Here is a 24356-nt window from a genome sequence, read left to right as displayed (position 1 = left end):
ATAGACGATAAAAGAATCACATTTCAAATTGAGATAAAAGCCAATTTCTCTACAAAGCTATTTATGAAGGGGAGGGGGAGAAAGAAATGAGGAGGATTAGCTGGAAAGGAAAACGGAAACATGCTCTTGACTGAGGGTTTTTTTTTTCCTTTGCAGTTCCTTAACTGCATGGTCATGGCTTGGCACGCTTTCAGACTTTAGGAAGCATTGTGAAATTCCATGATAAGAGGGTTTCCTTTGAGCTGGCCAGTGTGGCTTTAAGAGAAACTGTACAGTACTTCCTCTCACCCATTATATCAACCACACTTCTCTGAATGAATTTGCTCCTATTTTTTTTAAGGTAACCTTTATCCTTTCTGAGTCATTCATTCTCTATTCTGGTGCAGCTGTCAGAACAAGGTGAATTTGGGAGCAAGCTACACACAGGTCTGTGTGCAGTGGTGTGAAAGAAAAAAGGAAAACTGCCGCTAGCTGTGCACATGCTGGATAACACAATGCAGACTAGACAGTGTAGGGTGAGCTAGTATTCTCTAGATTGAACTGCAAGTTAAATGAGGAAAGTCACATAGCTAATAATCTATTATAGTGACTTATAACTATTCTCCAGATCTATAGCTACTATTAATTGTATGACTAAGTAGGTTTGTTGAGTACGTCCAGAGTGGCAGTAGACTCATGCAATTAGTAAAATGACCCTCTCACAGTTAGTGGAATAGATTGGCCAGGGTGGAAGGCAGAGCACAGCTAACAAAATACAGTCATGTACGTTGATCCAGATTCAGTGTTGTACTCCAGCTGCTTTGTGCAGGTCTGGGGATGTAAAGCAGCCATAAACCCAGTGTAATCAGGATTATAGGTGCTTTGTTGCCAGGATTATAGTAATCACAAAGTGGCACAAAACAGCTGGGCCATGCCAGTGAATTGGCTTATTAGCTGGGCGTCTTTAGAGGGCCTCTTCCTGCACAGTTTTGTGTATTAAGTACAAGATGAAAATGATAGCAGGGAGTGCAGGGGAGCTCTGTAAAGTGTGGACGTTTCTGCTCTCAGGGATGCTTGTGTGAAACAGGAACAATGCCATTGAAGTTAATGGTTTTAGGCTGGTGTAAAACCCAATATGAGAGGACAATCAGGGCCACTATGTCTTTCCCAAGGTCCAGATTGTGAGTGGCCCTTGAGTGAGGGTGGGAGAGGTGTGAAAGGAGCTTCCCTCCCATGTGAATGGCCATTGTACTGGCCACAAAAGAGCACTCTGCGAGCAGGGCTGGTCTCTTCCTTCCATCCCCCTACCAGTGATCAAATTCCCCAAAAGGGGGCAGGGTTATGGCCTGTGGAGCCATAGTAATGGGTGATGCAGTGTGTGCTCAGAGCAGTTCTGGGAGAGATGGGGCCCCAGTGAGCACGCTCCACTTCAGTGCTCTCCCAGGGCCAGCATGGTTCCACGCACCCGCCACGGCACAGTGTGCCTGTATCGGGGGCAATATGGCTTCATACACCCACCTCAGCTGGGTGTGTGTGATGTACACAATCTAGTTTGAATAGCTCTGTTTCTATGGTGTTAAAAGAGAACCCTCACAAACCTATTAACATGGGACAGAAAGGCTAAGAGGCACCTCCTCTGCCCTAACCAGGATAAGAAAGGGGACAGGAGGTCCTCATGCCCTGAATCCCTTTAACATATAATACATAGATGAGGCCATGATCTGCATCATCACTCGGCTAGCACGTGGCAGATAAGCTGTGCAGTTGTCTGGCCATTTGAATGTATTGGGATTAAGTAGATGTCTGCCAGGGCTTTGGGGTTTCCCATTTCTGAGGGGTGATGGAGAAGCATGTGCTAAGTTCCATATGTTGGAAACAAGGAGAGAGTTGCTGAGGATACAGCATAACCGAGGGCTGAACTTGGCCCATGAATCTAGCAAAGGCAGGTGGAGTTGGCAAGTGTTTCAGATGTTGCCTGGCTAGACGCTTCTTTATTCTGTGTCATGGAATATGGGTTTGAGCCAGCACACATTCATTCAATGGGAGTCTTGCCATCAGCTTCTGTTGGCATTGCATTAGGAATTTCAGAAATGTACTCACTTTGTTAGGTAGCTTCCCCTCTCATTGGGCTTTCCAGGTCACATACTCAGCTGGTGTAAATCGGTGTAATGTCACTGAAATCATTGGAACTGCATTTATTTATGCCAGCTAAAGATTTGTCTCCAGTCCCTTATACATACCTATGGGCTGTTCTCATGCAGGAGAGAAGGACGTTATATGAATTAATTTTTATAAATGAGCTCAGCTCATTCTACTTTTTGTCACTAAAAAAAATCATTGATGGGCCCAGATCCAGATTCAGAGTTGGGTATGTTCAAATCTGGGGGCGAGTTCCAGGCCCATCCCTACAAGGGATTTCCTGAAGTTACCAAAGAAGTTTCCTGAAGTTACCAAAGAATTTTAGCTTGTAATTTCAGTGACTGTAGCACTCCTGAGAACACTACATCAATAGCCATTGAAAATGACATCCACTCTTTATCCACGGAACAGAGAAGCATGGACAGCAGCAATGCAAGCTTCCCCACACTACTCTGCAAATGTGTTTTTACCAGCTGATCTTGTCCTTGCACCTCTAGTTCAGCCTTTACACCTTTTCAAACCCTTAGTCTTTCTGTTTAGATAACTAGCCCCTTGTCAGCAATCATGGCTGCCTTCATGAAACCATTCATTTGTATATAATAGGCCACTGCAGAGTTGTGAGATTCAACTTTGTGACCAAGAGGTGAAAGGCTCCATACTGTTCCCTTGGGAATCCAGTCCCCTTGCTGAAGAACTTTTTGGTGAGCTGGGTCCCCCTCTTTGAAATGCCAATTCATATTAATGCTCGGCATAAAAATTCTCCTCTACTGTGATGCCTACAAAAACCCCTTGGCAATGGTTAGGCCTAGGCTATCATGGGATGATTGACAAGATATCTGTCTGAATCCATCTGTTGTCTCTTGTCCTATACTTAGATCTTGTGGGCAGGGAACATCTTTTGCTCTATTTGTGCAGCGCCTAGAGCAATGAATCTGGGCCCCTAACGGGAGCTTGTATGCACTGCCACAATATAAATCATATTGTTATTGGACCTAAAGATAATACACCAGACATGGTACATTGGTACAACGGATAATTTAATGGATGGTGTGGACCATATCAACACTTGCCAATCAGGTCAAATACGTATGACACATGCTCTTTGCTTTCCTGTCTTAGGATCTCATTGGTTACACCTCAGCTCTAATTTTACCCTTTGTTCTGTTTCTCTTCCCCATTTGATTTTCGTCACTGGTGAGAAGGATAACACCACTAGCCCAGTAATGCTGAGGCAGTCTGCCCTAAAGCTCAGTGCTATCATGCTCCACTTCCTCTGGGTTTTATTTAGTTCTTCAGGGGATGCAGGTTTTCAAGCAGGAACCTTTGTATTAGCAGCTGAAGTCTTTCATCTTGAGAGTATGGGTTTCATCTTGAACGCTGCTGCAAGTGCTTTAGACTTTATAGTGCAGCTATAGTTAGCCAGGGGGAGAGCGGTTGCGGGGGCGGGGGGAGGACGACGACCCTGTGTAAAAACAGCACCTTCTTACTTGGTTTACTGCTCCCTATGTGTTCGTGATACGTGTTCAAATACTGACAAAACCAGGAGTTTAATACCTATAATCTTTCATACAAAGCACCTTTTCTCTGGGATTCTCAAAGCCCTTTAGGAATATTAGCTCCCCACTCGCGTTAGAATTCTACATCATCTAAGAAACAGATGGTCAAATTCTGCTCGGTTATGCGGTTTCATTGCCCATTGACTTCAATGGGACTGCCTGTGTAACTGAACAGAAGTTATCCTGAAGAAGCTAAGGGCCAGATCTTGGCCCCAATACAGCGCCTTTGCACTGCTCCAGTGCTGCAAAGGAGCTGTAACAATGCCCTTAACTGCAGCTGAGGCTTTTCCCTTGTATAGGGGCAATCCCCTGTTGGCATAGTTATTCTCTCTCAGCCCTCCTGCATGGGGGCATGTTGCGGCAGAAGGGGGCATGGCCAGAATTCACTGCACTCCAGCGATCCGCAGCTAGTGTAATGTTCACCACTGACCTCACTGCTGTTACTCCTGATTTACACTGATCGGATTGAAATTGGCATCCATCCCAACGATGCGGGTCAAGATGAAACGCAATTGTGCTAAATGGAATTTGACTTCTAGGCCTGTTTCTCTCAATCAACAAGATAAAAGGGCACAATCTTCCGACCCTTACTCATGCCAGTAGCTTTGTCACTGTAGCAAAGTGGATTTTAATACAACTTCAGTTACAGCACTGGACCCACAGACACTTTGGGACAGATGCTTCCATCCCCTCCCCCCACTACAACCCCCTTTGAGAGCTGCTCTGGCAGCACAGAAGACAAAAAGCTGGCTTAGCTAACCGGTCAATGATCCCCCTAGTGTGGTGGAATCCCTGATTTGCATAGTGTTGTGTATTTAGTTGTCGTGGTAATAGAATCTTGAGTTGCTATGGCAACTGAGTTAGATTATTAGGGGATAGTTTTGGCTGGCTGTTGGTTAGTTCTGTGTGTGGTTATAAATGGCTGCTCCAAGGTTTACAGCTTTCTGTGTCCCCAGTGATTTCTTCCTAAAACTGTTGCCCTCAAGGATATAACACACAGAGCTGTCCACCCTCTCCTTTCTCCCAGCATAACGGGTGTGGACAGAACAACCTGCACTCCAGCAATCCCTGGATTGGCATAAATCTTTTCAGGGGGCCACTGCAGACAGTGCAAATTAGAGCATCTCCGAGTCTGCTCTAAATTGCACAAAGGACCTCAGGACTGGGGAAGCAGAGGAATGAAGGTGGCTTATGACCACCTTTCTTCCGCCACAGCTACCCTGAATGCAGCTCAGCCACAATTAAGGACGGTTTAGTTCAGTCTTATAACCCAGATACCAGTTTGGGGAAATGTGCTCAGCACCAGGTTACAAAACAGGAAAGGGAAGTCTGGCCTTCTAGGCTCCCAGTAATGCCTAAAGCTGTAAAATCCAGCTGTCTTACTGCAGAAACGACATGCAAGTTAAAGTGAAGGAAATAGACTAGAGTGCTGTGCAGAAAGAAAGCAGGTTGTGTTATGAAGCCACTGTTGTACTGAAAAGGGCTAATTAGTGTAATACCATGGCGTGTGTTGCATCATTGAATGTCAAGGGCTAGAAACCAAGGCTGCACCCCTTTTAAAATATAAACCTGGAAACAAACACGCACCCGTGCAAAGCTCCGGACTATTAGGCACACCAAACAACTGTGGGCAGGAAGCTTGTATGCCGTACCCAGTTACTTCTCTTTCAGGTGATCTGAAAGGATACAGATAGGGCTAATCCACACTTACCGTCCGGGTCGACGCAGTGAGTTCGACTTTTCTCGTTCAAACCGCCGTCTGATCTGATCTGACGCGATAACTCGAAGCGCGCGCCCGCTTCGACGATCCACCACACAAACGGCGGTGGTGGTGGGAGAGTGGGGAGCCGGTGAGACCGTCCTTTGCCTGACGGGAGAAGTTCGAGTAGTTGTATTTATTATTTGGCTACTTCTTTCAGCTGCACTTACTATTCCCTAATATGAATTTACCCCCCCCTCGAGCTTAGATTTGCACCCTCTTTTGCTGCTTTATGATGTCTGAGGAAGACCTGAAAAAATTTCTCTACTTATTTCCCCCCCTCCTTATATTTAAATTAGATATAGCGGGAATGTTAAGGCTGTCTTTCTCTGATTTTACTGGAGGATCTACTGGCTGTCTCAGGGAATGGGCATTAGGCAGGTCCAACACCTTAAGTGAAGTTGTTGAGTCTTTAACCAAGACCTCTTTTCTCCAGACTGTTAATTAGTCATTGATGTGAAATACCTGTTAAATGCTTTTAACAGTTTGACTGGAATTCCTGTCCATTCTCTTCTGTTCACCCTTTGAGCAGGAGGTTGGACTAGATGATCTCCTGAGGTCCCTTCCAACCCTAATAATCTATGATTTTATGATTCGATGATTCTATAACTTGGGCTTGTTTGTGTAACATACCATTCCGTGTATGTTATGCTTCCTCCTCTGCACCTGATGCAGAGAGTATGAGTCAGTTAAAGTTTCCAGGTACAGGGCTGAGTCCTTTGAGTCCAACTTTGAAGGCTTATTGTGCTTAAAGCCCTACAGGTCCCTGGTTTAATCCTTATTCAGAACTGACATGACAGGCAGGATGGTCCAGTGGTTAGGACACTGGCCTGGGACTTTAGATCTGGGTTCTATTCCTTGTTCTGCATGGGGGGTGGGAGGCAAGTCACATATGTCTCAGTTTATAAAATGGGAATAGTTTTACTTCCCTACCCAACAGGAGTGTTGTGTGGATAAATACATTAAAAATGATGAGGAGCTTATATATTCTATTGGTGAGGGGGCAGGAGCATATATGTAGGTTCGATAGATATTTTGGTTTTTGCTTTGAGCCCCTCCCTTCTAAACCATTAATAAATTATTTACAATTTATTAAATCATTTAGAATTTTTCAAAGCTTTTTACTGGAGAAGCACTGATTCTTAGAAAGTGTGGCGGGTTTTTAAAAAGCAAAATAAACCTTTGCACATACACTCTATAAAATGTTTCTAACAGAACAGATTAGTCTTTACATCCTGTGACAGGAAAGGTACCCAGAAAAAAAAAATCTAAGCTGAAGTCGTCTACTAAAGTTTAACTTCCTTCTCAATTTTCTTTGGGTGGGGTTTTTTCTGTTCAGCTCCCTCTTTTTATGAGTTTTCAGAGCAGGGAGAGAATGATCTTGCTTAATTGTTCACTTTTCAATCAATTCCTTCAATGCTAGCGCTGCTTGCAGAATGACAGCTCATTGAAAAACAAAGCAGACTAATGCACTTACAAATGTATGTTATTGGTGACAAGCTGACATTTCTAGAAGACACTGTAGGAGTGGATAGACCTGCTCAATGTTAAATATTTTTGCAAAACTAAACAACCTAAAGAGACAATGCACCTACCACAGTGGCTTTCAACCTTTTTCATTTGCGGACCCCTAAAAAATTTCAAATGGGCAACTGAGGCACAGAGTATAAAGGCCATATTTTAAAGGTATGTAGGGGGTCTAAAGATGCTGATTAGCACTTTGTGGGATTTTCAAAATCACCTAGGTGCCTGATTCCCCTTTCCAAAATCCCACTAAGCACCTATCTGCATCCTCAGGCCCTTCAATACCTGGCCAAGGTCACAGAGAGAGAGAGTCCACGGTATAGCAGGGAATCATAGAAATGCAGGGCTGAAAGGGACCTCACAAGATCAGCTGAGGTAGGGCTAAGTAAACCTAGACCATCCCTGACATGTTTGTCCAACCTGTTCTTAAAAACCTCCTGTGATGGGGATTCCACAACCTCCCTCGGAAGCCTATTCCAGAGCTTACCTGGCACCCTAACTCATGACCCGTCTACACTGGCAAGGCACTTAGAGCACTCTGACTCCGTGGCTAGAGCACTCCTGGTAATCCACTTTGGCAAGAAGCATAACACTTGGTGCGCCTTGGGTGAAACGCCCGGGTGTCAGTGTGAACAAGGTGTTGCCTTACTGTGCTCTGATTGGCCTCTGGATGTCCCATAATCCCCTTAAATCAAGTGGCCACTCTTGTCATTGTTTTGGAATCGCTGGAGGAATGCGGATATCAAAGCAAACCATTACTGTGGAATGCTGTGTGTGTGAGAGAGGCGGGGGAGAGGGGATCTGCTGCTCTCTGAATTTACAAGACATCATGCTGACATGCTCTCAGCCCCCCCGCCAACCCACTCCCTCTCCCCCCAGATACGCACAACACACTCCCTGTCACACTCCACCTCACCCCATTTGAAAAGCACATTGTAGTGACTTGCATGCTGGGATAGCTACCACAATGCAATGCTCTCTGTGGCCGCTGCAAGTGCCGCAAATGTGGCCACGCCAGTGCGCTTGCAGCTGTCAGTGTGGACAGATTGCAGCGCTTTCCCTACTGCGCTCTACGAAGGCTGGTTGAACTCAAAGCATTCTACATCTGCAAGGGTAGCCATGTCCTTAGAAAGGTTTTCCTAACATCTAACCTAAATTCCCCTTGCTGTGGTTATGCCCATCACTTCTTTTCAACTTCAGTGGACATGGAGAATGACTGGTCACAGTTCTCTTTACAACAGCCCTTAACTGGTCCCCCTCAGTCTTCTTTTTTGAAGACTAACCAGGCCTGTTTCTTTTTAACCTGACCTTTGAGGTCAGGTTTTCTAAACCTTTAATCATTTTTGGTCCCTTCCTCTGAACTCTCTCCAATTTGTCCATATCTTTTCTGGGAACCCTAAGTCTCAAGCTAGTGCCATAACCATTGGATCATCCTTCCTCTCATCCTTACAGACTATAACTGAGGGCAAAATTAAACCCACTTCAGTAGAGTTACAGCAGAGATGAATTGGACTGAGGGAGTCTAGTTGTTAGGTCCTGTAGTGGGGTGGTCACCCTCTCTTGCCTTAAAAGACTTAAAACAGCCCGGGGAGGGGGCTGTGGCAGGGAACAAAAAGCGGGGCTGATTGGGGAAAGCAGCCTCAGCGGGGGGCCACTCCCCAATCAGGCCAAGGCTGGCTTAATGAGGGCCCACCTGGCCCTTATTAGAAGGCTGGGGCCAGAAGTCAGAGACAGACTCTCTCTAGCTTTGAGAGGGAGGGACCTGGCTGCAGGGAGCTGAGAGAAGGTACCTGGAGTGGAGCAGGGCTGGGGGAAGGCCAAGGGAGCTGGGGAGCTCCAGCATGGAAACTCCCCATGCTGTGGCCTAGTGAAAGGCCAATTAGGTACTGGGGTTGCAGAGGGGCAGCCCATAGGTAGGCAGAGGAAGGCAGCAGGTCCAAACCCCCTTGCCTGTGATGAGTGGCTTTTACACTGCAGTCTGCCCCAGGGAGCGGGGGCTTGGTGATGACTGGCAGTAGCCCAGACTGAGGCAAGGTGGGGATTAGAGGTTTGGGTGTTTCCCAGAGTGAGGAGACCAATAGAGACTGGTGGGGGGTATTGTCAGGGGGCAGCCCCTGGGTAAAGGGGCACTGGGTCCGGGAGGAACATGGGGGCCAGTGGCAGTGGGACACTGGCCTGCAGAGGGTGCTCCGAGGGCTGGAGAGCTAATTCCCTGAGACAACCAGCAGGAGGTGCCGCAGGGGTGAGCCCCGCACGTTTACAGGTCCCTACCCAGACAAAACTAATGAGTTCAGTGCAGGTTCTGCTGAGTAAAAACTTTAGAATTGGATTCAGTAGTAAAGTCACTGAAATCTATAGTATTTAGAAGAACCTCTGTAGGATAATGAGGTATACACCCCTTGTACGACACTCTTCCATTCTATGAGAGGTTCTGGTTTGGTCAGATCCTCTTCATACACAATTCATTGCACCAGATTCTGATGATGTTGTACCAGAAAACCTGATACAAATCTGAAGTAATTCCATAGACTTTGATAAAAATTTACACCTGTATAAACTCATTAGAATCTGTCCCATAGGGTAAATTTCTGTTCTTAATTACACTGGTGTATCAATATTTTTTATTTCCTTCATCTCTAATATACAGTATAGGAGCAAATGCTCCAGCTAAGAGGTGTCGAACAGTCAGTCTACCTGATTTATCTTTGTGGCCTTCATTTAACTAAAAAAACTTTCATAAAAACTAAAAAAAAATGGCCACGATTTTCAAAACTGATTTTGCGTGCCTGACTTGAGACACTCAGGGCCTGAATTCCAGTGCTGAGTGCCCACCCTCTGCAAATCAGGTCCTGTTAAGATGTCTCAAGTTTGACACCCGAATTGACCCAACACTTCTGCAACTCTGTGGGAGGTATGCTGTGAATTGAGGGAAGTACATAGTCCAGGCACGTCGACCATACTCTGGCCATAATGAAAATGGAACTCAACCTCTTATCCATGGAACGTGACACTCCAGCTTTGCAACATATAGACTGTGAATTTCAACGTCTCCTAAGAGAGTTAAAACCCACTGACGTTCAGTGGGAGTTGGCACCTAACTCCCACAGTCTCTCTTGAAAATCCCAGTCATAAAAACCAGAGTAAGAAAAAAAAAGATCTTTGCCTTATATTCCAGCCCAGCTCAATCCCATTAGGCCACCCTCTGCCTAATGGGGGCGAGACTCTGGGGGCCATTGAATGCTGCAATTTGAATTTTCCTTGTGCACCTCGTTTGCAGAAACACCTCTGTTTAAATAGCTTTGTGCTGAACAGTACTCATGGGCAGCCTGTTTAATAGCTGCAAGCACTCACCTTTGTATTACCTGTGCTGGAATTCCACGCATAAATCATGTCAGAACAATGACTAAAGGCTTCTCGGGGGAGGGTTGGGTTTTTTTACACTGTAGGGTGCCCTTGCCGTTGCTTTATTTGTCAATGTCTTGTTAAATTGCTCCATATATTTAGCACATTTTTATACCAATTGTATACTTGTAAAGCCTATGGGCTAAGTAGACAGGTGGTGAGTCGAGCCTGCTGCTACTGGTCTTCTTATTTCACCTGCACATTGTTCACACATTCCATCTAGGAAAGCCCATCTTCCCCACTGCTACCCCTTATTTGTTTGTTTAGCCTTGATTGCTATCCCGGTTCCTTAATCAGAGTGTAAGTGCTTTGGGGCAGGGACTGTCCTTTGCTGTGGGTTCCATCATGAGCTGGTCTATCTGCCAGCATGGAGAGGTAAGGGGCTGTAAGGCCTGGGCTACTCACATCCCAGGGAGAACAGTCTTCCCAGGCAAGCAACTCCTGACAAGCTACTCCTCTTCCTGCACAAGTGGCAGGAGGTGGGTGGAGGGGAGTAAGTGGAATCATGTCTGTTTCCCTTCCCTCCTCTAGGCACCTGCCAGCGCAGAGGAGGAGGTAAGCAAGCCAGGAAAGGATCAAGGGGGAATCAGGGAACAAACCAAGACACAATTTGGTCCCCACTCTGTTCTTGGGCAGTGCAACTATGCTCATCAGGGCAGATTGCAAAGCACTGGTCTATGCCTATCTGGCCTTGCTTCTGCAATGATCCCTGCCCCAAATGATTTGCTGTCTGAGTCAGGTACAAGTAACCCCAAATATTTGGCACTGTGTATCCAGTTACTGCCAATAAGTGGTCAGTAGTGGGTGTTAGTGCTCAATGGCAAAACGGGGAATTTGACTTCCTGTTGGCACACCTTTGGCTTTCGGATTATTTACACTTCTCATAAAACCTCCGTAAAACAAAGGAAGAACAAATGTAACCCAATGGCTAACACATATCAAAGGAAGCCTGGCAGCAGCGCAAGCACATAATGTCAGATCGAGGTGTTCTGTTCCCTGCCTCCTTCAGAGAGGAGGTGTGTTGGAAAGGGCAGACTTTCGTTTTCAAGGGCTTTAGCTGGAATGTTTCCATGAACAAAGTGCTTGGCATTCAGTGATCAGCTTAAAGTGTATGTGTGTCTTTGGGAGAGATGGTGTTGTAATAAAACCTAAAGGAGTAATAATGATCATTGAATGAAATACTTAGTATTTGTATACACTTTTCTTCCTAGAATCTACAGGAACTTTCTCTATAAAGAATCACTTATCCCTATTATAAAGATAGGGAAACTGAGGCTGGAGGATCAATGCCATGCCCAAGGCAGATGCAAAAGAAAGCATTTATTATATGAAGTACTTCATCGAGCACCACTGAAGTAAATGGGAGTTTTGCCATTGACTTCCATGGGATCAGGATCAGGGCCCTAATGTTGCTAATTAATGCTGTCTCATGTGATGTTGCTTTTCTGAGATTCTCAGTAAAAAGGAAACGTAGAGCACTGACAACGTATTACATCCAGGTCCGAGTACAGAAGTAAACTGTATCTAATAGGGAGGGAGGAAGGCTGTGGATAAGGCATAGGTTAGCCAGGAAATCTGAATTCACTTCCCTGGTCTATGACAGGCTTCTGATGTGGACTCAGGCACTTGAACCCCACTTATTCTGTTTCCCTATCAGGAAACTGGGGATAATGTTTTTCTATTAAAGATACTGTCTGTGCTGGATTCTGCCTCCCAACCCTTAGCTCCGCAGTGGATCTCCTTTCTCAAGTCTTTGGATCATTGAGGGCAGCGGTAGTAACACAGAGTGCAAACCAGGCTCCTTATTTGCTGTTGTGTGCCATGTTTCCCTTTGAATGTCCCAGTGGATTTCTCCTTGACTGTGTTCAGTGAGTTCCCTGCAGGAAACTCTCTCATCATCAGCTCTTCTGGATACTAGCAATGCTCCATCCTGTTATGTTACACTCCCATATTCTTCATAGAAATATTGTTATTATATGAATATGGCATAACTAAGATATGCTTTATGCAAGATGGGTCGTGTGAGGTATCATTGGATAGGTTATGATTTACTGAATGTGTTTATCCAATTTGTATGCATGTATCATTTCTATAGCCGAAGTTAGGAATATTGTCTATGTAACAATTACAACTGTGTGTGTACTTGGGAAATGCCCACCAGACAGTAAGCAATCAGCCTTAATGGGCCATTAGGAAAAGACAATGAGTCTTCGAAGATGTGGATCTCCCGTCTTCCCTGGCATTCCTTCCTGTGGACATTGCAATTAAACCTTGTTTCATGGTTGCTTTGATACTGCAAGATCAGGTGATAAGGTCACCTGGTACAAAATACCAACTTGGACACTGCTGGTACTTTTCCGCTGGAAACAAAGGCTTCCTGTCTTATGTAAATTCTATTTAAGGCTGGACGGGAAGCTTCCAGGACTCTCCTCCTTTGCCTGCCAAGGAAGGAAGACTGCTAAAAACACCGGGAGGGAAAGGCAAGGTTGAGTCCAGGCTGACACAGGGGTCCAGTCCGTAAAGAGAAATAACTGGAACTCTAAGCTACAGAAACTCTGCAACTTGTCTAAAACAATGTTTAGGGTGAGAAATTACATTTTGTAACCTGTTTCTTGAATGTATTAAGCTTAGTTTGCGTGTTTTGTTTTATTTGCTCAGTAATCTGTTTTGTACTGTTTGCTATCCCTTATAATCACTTAAAATGTACCTTTTGTAGTTAATAAACTTATTTCTTGTTTATAATATAACTCAGTTTGTGCAATTCATATCTGTAGCGGGGGCAAGAAGCGGTTCATAGCTCTCTCCACGTTGCGGGAGAGGGCGATCTTTATGAGCTTGCGCTGTGCGGATTTTTTTTATATAGAGCAAGATAATATTATTTTGGGTTTACTCCCCAAAGGGGGTATGCACGTGAGTGCTGGGTGAATCTCCAAGCTGAATCCTCTCACACAGAGCTGACTTCAGTCTGTGTCTGCAGCTGGGTGTGGTCCTACCTGTGTGTGTGTGTGTGTGTGTGTGTGTGTGAGCGCGTGCTAGAGAAGGCTTGAGGGCCTGGCACAGCATAAAGAGGGTAAGGAACCCCAGGCTGGTAGAACGGGTGGGCTCAATGAGACCCCAGCATATCAGGTGGCATCCCGGATGGGGGGGGGGGGTCCAACCCGTCACACATCCATCATGGATCTTTCTAATTTCTTAACACTACCTTTCAGTCTGTCGATCCTACATTTTTGAGGCCATTTCCATGGTCACCTCTGTAGTGCTGTGGAGCCTGCTTTTTCTTGGTACGATGGTTTATTTTTTCTTGGCTTTCAGCACCTACCTCAGGACTCCAGGGCTCTGAACCTGAATGGAAACTCTTTTTAAAGCTTGGGGGTGGGGGGAAATCCCTTAACTCTTCATTAATTTCTGTGTCTTTCCTCATCTGTCCGTCTTGGTTCCAGTCAGGACCAGATGTGGAAGAGCTGAAATACTCCAAGACAAGTGATTGTCATGAGGTTTTCAGCCTAATTTTGATGAGCCCAAAGGAATATACACATTTTGGAGGAACATCCCCAATTTTGGGTGTTCTTCTGGACCAAGCTTCCAAATCTACACTGTCTCACCCATTAGTAACTGGGGATTTGCTGCATCATTGAACCACCTACCCTTGTCTGTAGCTTATCCAGCACTTAGCACAGTGGGGCTCCAACCTGGGTGGCCTCTAGATGCTACCACAAACCAAAGATGGCTCAATGGACCTGATCCTGTACCCATCGTAGTCAATGGTAAAGCTTCCATTAACTTCAGTACACTGTGCAGATCCCTGTACAGGCCTACTGTGAACATACAGGAAATCACTTTGCTGTAAGAGTAAACAGTGAATACTTACCGTGCTATTGAATTTGATGAATGAAGTCTGTAATGCTCTGGGCAAGATGCGGCTTGCAATTTATTAGAAAAGTTGGCTTTTTAAAAATGATCCCTCTCTTTCTTGTTATATATAAAACTCTTTTCTCTTAATCAGGCATACTTTCACTATGAGAGAGAAGGAGGGGACACTCTTAAGGAAGAAAAAACCATTCCTAGTAGTCATCTTGACTTCATCACCTTCCCAGGAATTGTAAACTTACTGACTCAAAGCTTCTACATTTCGAGAATGTCACCTCCAAATTACCAAGAGATTTTAAAGTACTGTCCATTCTTTACATTTATTATGGTGGTTGTCTTCTCACCCCCACCATCCTAGTTCTGTTTGATTTATGTGTGGTCTGAACAATCAATAGAATTCCCTTTTCCCTCGTTTTAGGGACCATTTTTTCATCTGTTCCCTCACCACACTCATCCCTGACTCCCTTCAAGCAATAATAATATGCATGATATGCTGGGCCTTATCCAAAGTCCGAGGAAGTCAATAGGAAGACCCTTACTGCATTCAGTGGGTTTGGATCAGGTCCTTGCATGAAGGCTGATCCTACTCTGTATATGGACTTGAGTGAGAGTTTCATGCACAAAATGGCCACGGAGCTAACGTCCGTGGACACCACTGTGGACTCTGTTTGCCATTTTTAGTGTAGCAGAATCAAGGTCCCAATGCATTTCAACTCTGGTTATAGTGCAACTCTGCTTAAAATAAAATGTTTGTGCAGAAAAATAAAAATAAGTCCATTATAGAAGTATTCCACTGAAGTTGTCTTTTTTAGAGTGAATCCTCTTTATTTAATCACATCAGGGGCCCATGGATATATAACAGACATCCAGCTGACCTCTACACCTCCCCATCCTACATCCTGGCATTCTACTGAAATTAAAAATACCATGTTAAACTAGAACAGATGCTTGTTATACAGCCTAGATCTGGTGCTATGTTACAGCTCTCTGAAAGTGCAGTATAGAACTTTGTAATACATGATAGACAATCTTTAATAGAAGACAGCAGAATAATAGAATCATAGAATCATAAAATTCAAGATCAGAAGGGACCATTATGATCATCTAGTCTGACCTCCTGCAAGATGCAGGCCCACATAACGATCCACCACCCACTTAGCGCTGCCCCCCCCCCCCCCCATGCGGAGAAGAAAAAAAAACCTCCAGCCACTGCCATCTACCCTGGAGGAAAATTCCCCCCCCCCCGACCCAGCCATGGGCGGTCAGCTGAACCCAAGACTCAGCAAGACTCTCCAGCCATAAAAAAGGAAAAGGCTAACAATATCCTATCATTGACCCATTGTACTAATTACCATGTGGCATATTTAATTTGACTAAGCCACAGCCTCTATCAATATCCTATCATACTATCTCCTTATAAACTTATCTTAATTAAATGGAGGTCCTTCACCCTTCCTTCCCTTTTGGTTTTGTTCCAAAGAATTGCACTCCCTCTGATGATAGAACTCGATAATTTCAAATTTCTCAAGCCTAAATTTCCTGACTGATTATATCCCCCTGTGTCCATGTGTCCACACATTAGCTGAGCTGAAATATATCCTCCTCCTAATTCTTCCTTCCCTCTGATATATATATAAGAGTGCAATCTCTTCTCTCTCCCTTTTTCTTGGTTAAGGAAAAAGGAAAACCTCTCCTCAAGTCTCCTTTTCATATGACAGGCTTTCCATTCCTCGGATCATTCTAGTGGCCTCTTTGTGTACCTGTTCCAGTTTGAAACATCCTTCTTAAACATGGGAGACCAAAACTGCACACTCAAAATGAGAAATCATGAGGTATAAATATACTAATAATAATACCCTCTTATCCCTATTAGAAATACCTCCTATAATGCATCCCACTGCATTAGCATTTAATTTTTCCCAACATCACATTGCCATCATATATAGTCATCCCACGATCCTCCTACTCCCCAGGACCCTCCCTCCTCTTCTCCTCCCCCCCAACTCCCAACATCCCAGTTTAACTTACTAATCCTTCTTGTTAGTCATCCTAACCTCACTACCTTACACTTCTCACTATTTAATTATCCCCTTTACCTAATACTCCACATTCATCTCCATCTCCAATCCTCCTCCTTTTCAGAACACCCTTACAAAACAGACATTAAACTTTACTAGCCCAGGCACATCTATTCAGCTGCCCTTCACCATAATGAGTAAATATACAATATATATATCCCTAGTGATATTCTCGTTGCCACTTAAAAATTACTTGCTGCAAGTGAATGGGCAAATAGAATTTAGAAGATAATCAGTGCTTAATTTTTGCCTAGTATTCATTGAGTGTGCTGCAAGATTTTTTTAGTATTTCAAGCCTTCACTGAGACCAGAATTTTGAAGGCACAACTGAGAATGGCAAGTTTGGAATAAAATCCTGGAATTTCCATCTGTAGCCTGGGCCTAGTTCTGAACGTACACTGGTGTAACTCCACTTTCTTCAGTTAGTTACACATTCACCTGAGAGCTGAATCTGGCTCATAGCACATCTCTAGCATCCCCAAGGCTTCAAACTCCAGCTAAATTTGATTCCCATTTGAGTGCGGGCTTTCTGCACAATGGTCTTGTTTATTGCACTGTACATGGGGAAAGGTAGATGCGGGGGTTCTGTGGTTCAGTTCCTGATTAACCGAGCTATCTTGCTTTAGTTTTTTGGCCATTTCTGTTCTTCGCTTATATTGTGTTAGGAACTCAGAGGTTTTTGGGCATAGATTATAAAAACTCCAACTTACTGTCTGTAAAATGGAGCAATATAACTTCTTAGCTCTCATTCTCTGTCCTCACAATGGGTGGAATTCATTCCGGTGCAAAGGGCCAGCTCAAGTCCTAAGCCCCATTTAGTCCATATTTTTATATAAATTGGACTTAGCTGGGATCTGGGTCTCTTGCTGGCATGGGGTGAATTCCAGAAGTGCCTTGCTACCATCTTCTACTGGACAGTAAGTCAGACTTGTTTAAGCTCCCTAGTGTGTGCAGCCTCCTGAAGTCATCCTGAACCCTAAAACTAGCACGGACAGTCAGTTCTTTAGCTGGTGTAAAGTATCAGTGACCTCAGTGGAGCAGTGTTGATTTACACCAGCTGAGGATCTAGCAAACAAACAATAATTGGGGATATACCTATCTCCTAGAACTGGAAGGGACCTTTCAAGTCATTGAGTCGAGTCCAGTCCCCTGCCTTCACTAGCAGGACTGAGTACTGATTTTTGCCCCAGATCCCTAAGTGGTCCCCTCAAGGATTGAACTCACAACCCTAGGTTTAGCAGGCCAATACTCAAACCACTGAGCTATCTCCCCCCAAAAGGTGTATATCTACAGAGTGTAAGAACATATCACTCTTTGGAAGGTGCAGCCTATAGAGGCTGTGGCCTCTGTACTAATACAGGAGCATGAATGTTTCATGGGTTATGACTGGTTGTTGTTACTGAGTTTTAAAAATTTTTTGCACGGCATTAACCTCAGATGAGCCCAAATGTCAAAGTAAATTACATTTAACTTGAAATGTGGGCGAGCAGAGAAACTGTATTTCCCCTATTAATTAAACCAGTTTACAATTTAACTTCTTATGTATAAAACAATTCCTTTTCTCAAAAAATAACCCACCCAACCCACAGGTTTCTGCCTTGGAGCGCCTTTGGGTAAGTCCACAGATGGGGCGGGGGATCACACATAATAGTAAGCTCAAAATAATACTGCTCCGATAGGAACGTCACACGGTGCAGTTATCTCCTCACTCAAACCACATAACATACACGTTTAGATACGTGTCGGAAGTAGGAACACTTATAAACAGCATAGCTGATGTAGGCCAGTTCATCTGAGGACTCTGAACTTGATTCTCATCTCATGTGATGCTGGTGTAAAACAGAAGTAACTGTTCCATTGAAATTGACACTTCTACCAGGGTAGACCTGGGAAAAGTGAGAAGAGAATCAGGCCCTGATCATTCAAATTATGTAAAAAAACCTGTATTTGAAACACAGTGACAGGAAACCAAGAGTGTGTAGGCACATTTTGTGGTTCAGAAAGTACAAAGCTTAGAAGGCGCATCAGAAAATCAGCACAGGAAGGAGGGTTGAAGTGGGTTCAAAGTCTTTCAGTTTAAAAAAAAAATAAGAGTTCTGTTTTCTTACCACTGTTTTCACTACAGGAGTGGGGGTGTGGAGAGAGGGGGATCAACCTCCCCCAGGCTTTTGTTTCTCATAATTCATACCATGGGGATCTTTTTGTCACACTGGCTGACTTTCCAATGCCGAAGACGTCAATCCTTGCAAAGATGTATCATTTTGTCATCACTACTGGGGGACTTTTGGAAATTCTGTCCATTCACTGGAAACAAACTGTTAGCTTTTTTCCTGACTTAGGGTTTTACATAGCACCTACAGGTTATCAAAAAGCTCTCCTCCATTTAGGAAAAGAGAGAGGACTATTTGTGAGCAAAGAAAACACACCTACAATAGAAAAGTGGTAACCCGGTAGCTCTAGTTGAAGCGGGGCCTGTTGTAAGTCACTGTTTCCAGCTGTTTTTAACTTGCCATAATACACACTCTTTGGGCTGATGTTTTTAGGCTCATTCTCAGCTCCAAGGTGAATTTTGTTGCTACGAAAGGCTTTGAGAAAATCTCTTGGGTAGTTAAGTACAATGGGATGAAGAGTTGCTAGACGATAGAGCTAATTTAAGAAAAAAAAGTATTAAATTAAAAAATTTAAATGTGTACCACGCTTTTTTTAATTTTGAAAATTTTCTATAATAATTAAAAAAAAATCAGAGCAGCTCCATAACGGGTTGAAAAATGTAAAATGTCCACAAATTTGGTCCCAATTCTTTAGAGGATTTTTATTTTAAAAACAAATTGGTGCAGGGATTGTAGGCTAATTCCACCCAGTGGGATCCACGGCCTTGAGTTAGATGGCCAGGCTGCCTACACAATTCACAGGGAGAAATAGGCACCTAACAAAGGAACCACAAAAGCCGTCAAGCTGAGAGAGGAGCTGCCTAAACTAGAAATGCTGAGGAGAGCGGTGGGCTTAAGTTCCCTCTCGAGAAGTAAGGCGCCTCTCTCCAGCCCAGATGGAGGCATCTCTCTGCACTTGGGATTCACACCTGTGAGCCTTCTCCTGCAGTTAGGCACATAAGCTGTTTCTTGCAAGAAACATGGCAGCACATACCTAACTCCGCACACAGAGGCTGAGGGAGGGTGGAAGCAGCCTCCCTTATAACCTTTAGCCCTGGGGGTAGGGCACTCACCTGGAAGCTCAAATTTATTCTCCACATGAGGCAGTAGGGGAAATTGAACTGAGGTCTCCCATGTCCTAGGGGTCCCTACTGTCCTGAGCCATTCTGTGTGGGCTTAGGCATGCTCTGAGTCTGCCTACCAGCTTGGGCCTTGCAGATGAGATACGTATTTGTGTTGGGGGGAGGGGGAATGCCTCCTTTGAAGAGCCTGTGGGGCATTAGGCCTCAGATAGGTGCTGGCTGTCAGGACTGAGGTGGCTGTGCGCATCCCCAGTGGCAGGAGCCTAAGAACGTGGGGACTTTAATGGTGGAAATCAAGGTGACTGTGAAGTATCAGAGGGGTAGCCGTGTTAGTCTGGATCTATAAAAGCAGCAAAGAGTCCTGTGGCACCTTATAGACTAACAGACGTATTGGAGCATGAGCTTTCATGGGTGAACACATCCGACGAAGTGGGTATTCACCCACGAAAGCTCATGCACCAATACGTCTGTTAGTCTATAAGGTGACTGTGGTTACATAACACTGAGCAGGGTTTATCTTAGTGATGCCTAAATGTTGAATTTAGGTATCTAAAATGTCAGTGTAGCCACTGTAGGTAATTAAGTCCTCTTGTGTATCTGGGCCAGTCTTTTATGTGTTTGCACAGCACCTAGTATGATGGGGCCCTGATCTTGGTTAGCGCCTCTAAGCACTAGAGTAATAGAAGAATATGGGGGGAGGAGGTGAGGTATTTTAATTGTGCTATAGAATGTAATAGAGAATTTCATCCCTGATACAGAAATTAATGAGATGGTTCATAAAACCTGTAGAAAGGATATCATTCACTATTGAATTCTGTTGGTTTTCAGTGTAATTTCTATAGGATCCTATTTTATTTCTATATAGGCTTCATTCCTGATAATTACTATAAGACTTTTCTTTAAGGCAATTCATCTGGCTTGTCATCATTCACATGAAAGGATTTGCAGAGACTCACTGAGTGTCCAAATCTTTCAAGCAAACTTGGGCCCAGTTTTCAGCAAATTCCGGCCAAGTTAAGGGTTAGTGTCAATGACACAGGTGAAATCCTGGCCCCCACTGAAGTCAATGGCAAAACTCCCAATGACTTCAGTGAAGTAAGTTTTCACCTCAGATTTTGATTGTTGACTTTTCTACGTTTCTTTGAACCCGAAACTCAAAGCGAAGCCCCGTGAGTCAGACCTATGCAAATAAAAACCTAAAAATATTTCCATGGTGTTCTGTGAACTGAAACAGCTAAGTTTCATATCTCTGGTTTTAAGCTACGAAACAAGGGGAGAAAAGAGATTTCAGAGCAATTAAGATTTTTTTTCTGGTGCATTTTTTGTGCCACGGTAACTAAACCCTGATCTCAATTTGTATCTTCAGAACTTGCATGGATGTTTACTAGAATTGTGTAGAGCAGGCCTGCACAACTCGTAAAGCGGTGAGGGCCATATTACTCCAAAGAAAACAGCTGAGGGCCGAAACCCCCTGACCCCGCCAAAACACCCGCCCCCAGCACCGCCCAGCCCCCTGAAACACATCCTCCACCCCAGTGCTGCCCGGCCCCACGGAAACAACCCCCCCAAGTATAAAGTCTCGCCACCACTGCCCGCCCACTTGGCTCGTCATTCCCCCATGAAATAAGGGGAGGGGAAAAGGGGGGCAGTTTGAAGGGATTTTCTGGGGCTCTGAACTAAGGGGAGGGGAAAGAGGGGCAGTGTGAAAGGATTGGATGTAACTGTCCAACACACAAGCACAGGGAGCCCCAGGGGGTGGGGGCAGTGTGAGAGGGGCCAGGGTGGGGGAAGGTCCCTGGACCAGGGAAGGGGGCAGCAGTCGGGGCAGGGCAGGTGCAACACACACACACATGTCTCCCCTGGGGATTTCCTGGCTGCCCACGGACAGTTCAACCCTCCCCACCCCCGATCACTATGGAGGCCGCCTTGGGACCAACCAGTACAGTAGCCGCCCCGCCCCCGACCGAAGGGGGGGATTTGGAGGGGGTCTCGGACAAGTCCCCCCCAAGCTGTGGCTTGAGCCCAGGCCGGGTGCCCCTCCTCTCGCTCGACACTTACCGGCTCTGCCTCGTGCCCAGCGCTTCCTGCCTCGGCGGGCCCTGGAAGTGACGCACCTGCTGTACGCCAGGCGGGGGGAGCAGGAGATGGAGACACGTGCGGTTCTGGCTGTTAGGGTGGTTGGAGCGCGGTGCGTGTGTGTGGGGCTGTGAGGCAGGGTGCCCCCACCCCGGGCAGGGGGTGAACCCAGCAGCCCCACCCCATCGCTTGTCCACGGGCTGCACAGTGAGCCCATGGGGGCCGCATGTTGTGCAGGCCTGGTCTAGAGGACGAGGATTCCATTTTGCAGCAGCTTTTGAGGTTTCAAAATTGTTTTTTCATTCCAATGTTGAACAAACTTTTGAACATTTTCACAGAACAGTTGTGTCCATGTCCATTTGCAGATCAGAAAGCTCCGATGACCAGAGAGCTCTGGACCATAACTCCACTCTTGATTAAAACTTAGTTGAACCAATACATCTCTGCACATGTTTTGACTTGAAACCGCATCCAGCTATGTTGTTTCATCATTTCACTGAAGGTGATGTAACTAGCTTTAGTGTTCCCTAGTCCTCGAAGAGATCTGCTGCCATATTGGAAGAAATTCTGTTTGGGAATCATGAAGTTATGAGCAGGATATGATTTTCTATTGGCTCCATAAGAATTTGGGGAGGCGTAAAGGCCCAGAATATGAAAATTGCACATGGCTGTGCACTGGGGACAGTGCAGGGATATGCACCACCCTATCAGGAGGACTTGTGCCTCAGCCCCTTTCACTAGGACTGGTGCAGACTGCACTTCCTTCTGCTTCTGGCCAACTCCATGGGCTGGTGAAGGTGGTGAAGCAGTGCTGTGGCTCCGCCTCTCTTCACCTTCCTTTTGTGATGGCTTGCAGCTCCAGGGTGCTCTGAGGAATTGCTAGTCCCTGTGCTATTCCAGGATGTCCTTGGCCATTGTATGGGTAACAAAAGGGTGGGGTAGAAGCCTCCTTGCACCTTTGACATATGGTTGCACTCATATAAAGGGCAAAGACAATTTGGAGAGCACGGCATACTGGAATGCATTGCAAGCGGTTTAAGATGGACCAGGTAGATGAGGTAATATCTTTTATTGGACCAGCTTCTGTTGGATGAGAGAGACAAGCTTTTGAGCCACACAGAGCTCTTCTGACTTTGTCTTTCCAATCTCCTGGGACTGAAGCAGCTACAACTACACTGCATATTAGCTAGACCGGTCAGGCAATCAGCAATCCAGGGTGGTCCAGTATAACTAGAACCGGCTGGGGGAGGTGGAAATCTGCAAAAAAAAAAAAAAAAATTCAAGTAAGACTAAACTTCATTTTATTTTCATCAACTTTTGTTTGGTAGGTTTTGTATTGTTTTAACAGAAAAAAACTGAAAACCCCCGAAAGCAACATTATTTCAGTTTTTTATACAAATCTGAATTTTCGACTAATGGAATTTATTTATATTCCAGGCTACTTCCTGTCAAAAGCATTTTGACAGAACTTTCAACCAGCTGTGAACATAACCATGACAATTCCTAACTCTTCCCTTATCCTGGCCTGGAGTCTCTTCCCCTTAAATCCCCTCCGTGTCCTCAGATGTGTATGGGAACTTTGCCACAAGATTTTGAAGTCTTCAAAATTTAAGGTTGACTGATCCAAGGAAAATCTGTGGAATGTCCTGATTTTTCATTTTTGGGTCCTCTATTAGGGCAAAGAGAGTTTAAATTAGAAACTTCTTTTGTATAAAGATTTTCAGAGGATTAAACCTTGCATGTTCATGTGACAACAGCAATACTGTAGAAAAATTAAATATGTCACAAAATACAATAGTCAAGAACAAAGTGAGCAGAACTTTAACGTGGAATGGTAGGTCCTCTCCCTGGCTATCTGTATCATGGTAGCTCCTCTATTCCCCCACTGATATTAGGACCTCGTTGTGGTAGGTGCTATGCAAACAGATAGTGAGAGATAATCCCTGCCCCCGAAAAGTTTACAATCTAACACAAAGGGTGGCAGAAAGGGAATTGAGGCGCAGAAAGAGGAAATTTTGGTTTGACTAAGCATGAGCTTAACTTTAAGCACATAAATAGGGTGGTTGTTCATATGTAAGAGATGTTTCTAGCTCAGGGAGAAGTAGTTTTGAAGGGGAAAGTAGTGGGTGAAACTCTGTGACCTACGTTATGCAGGAGGTCAAACTAGAGGATCCTAATGATGCCTTCAGGCTTTAAAATCTCTGCTGAAAATTAATCACTTTGCCCAATCAGGGTATAAGTGACTAGCCCAAGGCCAAACAAAAAGTTGGTGGCAGAGCCAGGAATTGAACCTGCTTCTTCTGTTGTGACTTAAATGCAAGGCCATGATTCCACTCAAAATTGCTATTTTCATGTGGCCATTAGATACAGCGAGTAAGCATTAGGTTGCTAAGATGGATCAAGCTCCCATCTAAACTTTGAGTATAGAACTATAGAACTGGTTGACTATTGGAAATTCTGATTTCTCCCAGGAGGCACTGCAGCAACTCTGGAGGTAAGATGAATGTTGAAATGACTCAAACTGAAATATTTTACTTTGATTCTTCCAATGGAAAAATCTAGAAATTCCAGCAAAAATCAACATTTTCCCATGGAAAAATCTTGAATTTGTAGAAATTGCAGTATCAGTTTTTAAAAAAAATTCAGTGGAGGATTCCTGCCCACCTGTACACAACAGGGAAGAGCTACTGCTGATCATTGCTTTTGCAAATTTAAAATATTAACCAATCTTGATGAACTGTAGG

The 24356-nt window shown here is 44.7% G+C and overlaps 1 long non-coding RNA gene across 1 annotated transcript; it reads right to left on the bottom strand.

The window, feature by feature from the left end:
* Nucleotides 1-3134: 3134 nt before the first annotated feature.
* LOC120396664 lies at nucleotides 3135-4459 on the bottom strand. Its single transcript, XR_005593287.1, has 2 exons — nucleotides 4105-4459; nucleotides 3135-3580 (listed from the first exon to the last, which is right to left on the bottom strand). It is a non-coding gene; the product is annotated as an uncharacterized LOC120396664 (long non-coding RNA).
* Between the last annotated feature and the right edge of the window lie 19897 nt (nucleotides 4460-24356).

The sequence above is a fragment of the Mauremys reevesii genome, linkage group 2 (assembly GCF_016161935.1).
Source record: "Mauremys reevesii isolate NIE-2019 linkage group 2, ASM1616193v1, whole genome shotgun sequence".
Taxonomy (NCBI): domain Eukaryota; kingdom Metazoa; phylum Chordata; order Testudines; family Geoemydidae; genus Mauremys; species Mauremys reevesii.
This window is presented reverse-complemented; position numbering and strand designations above follow the sequence as displayed.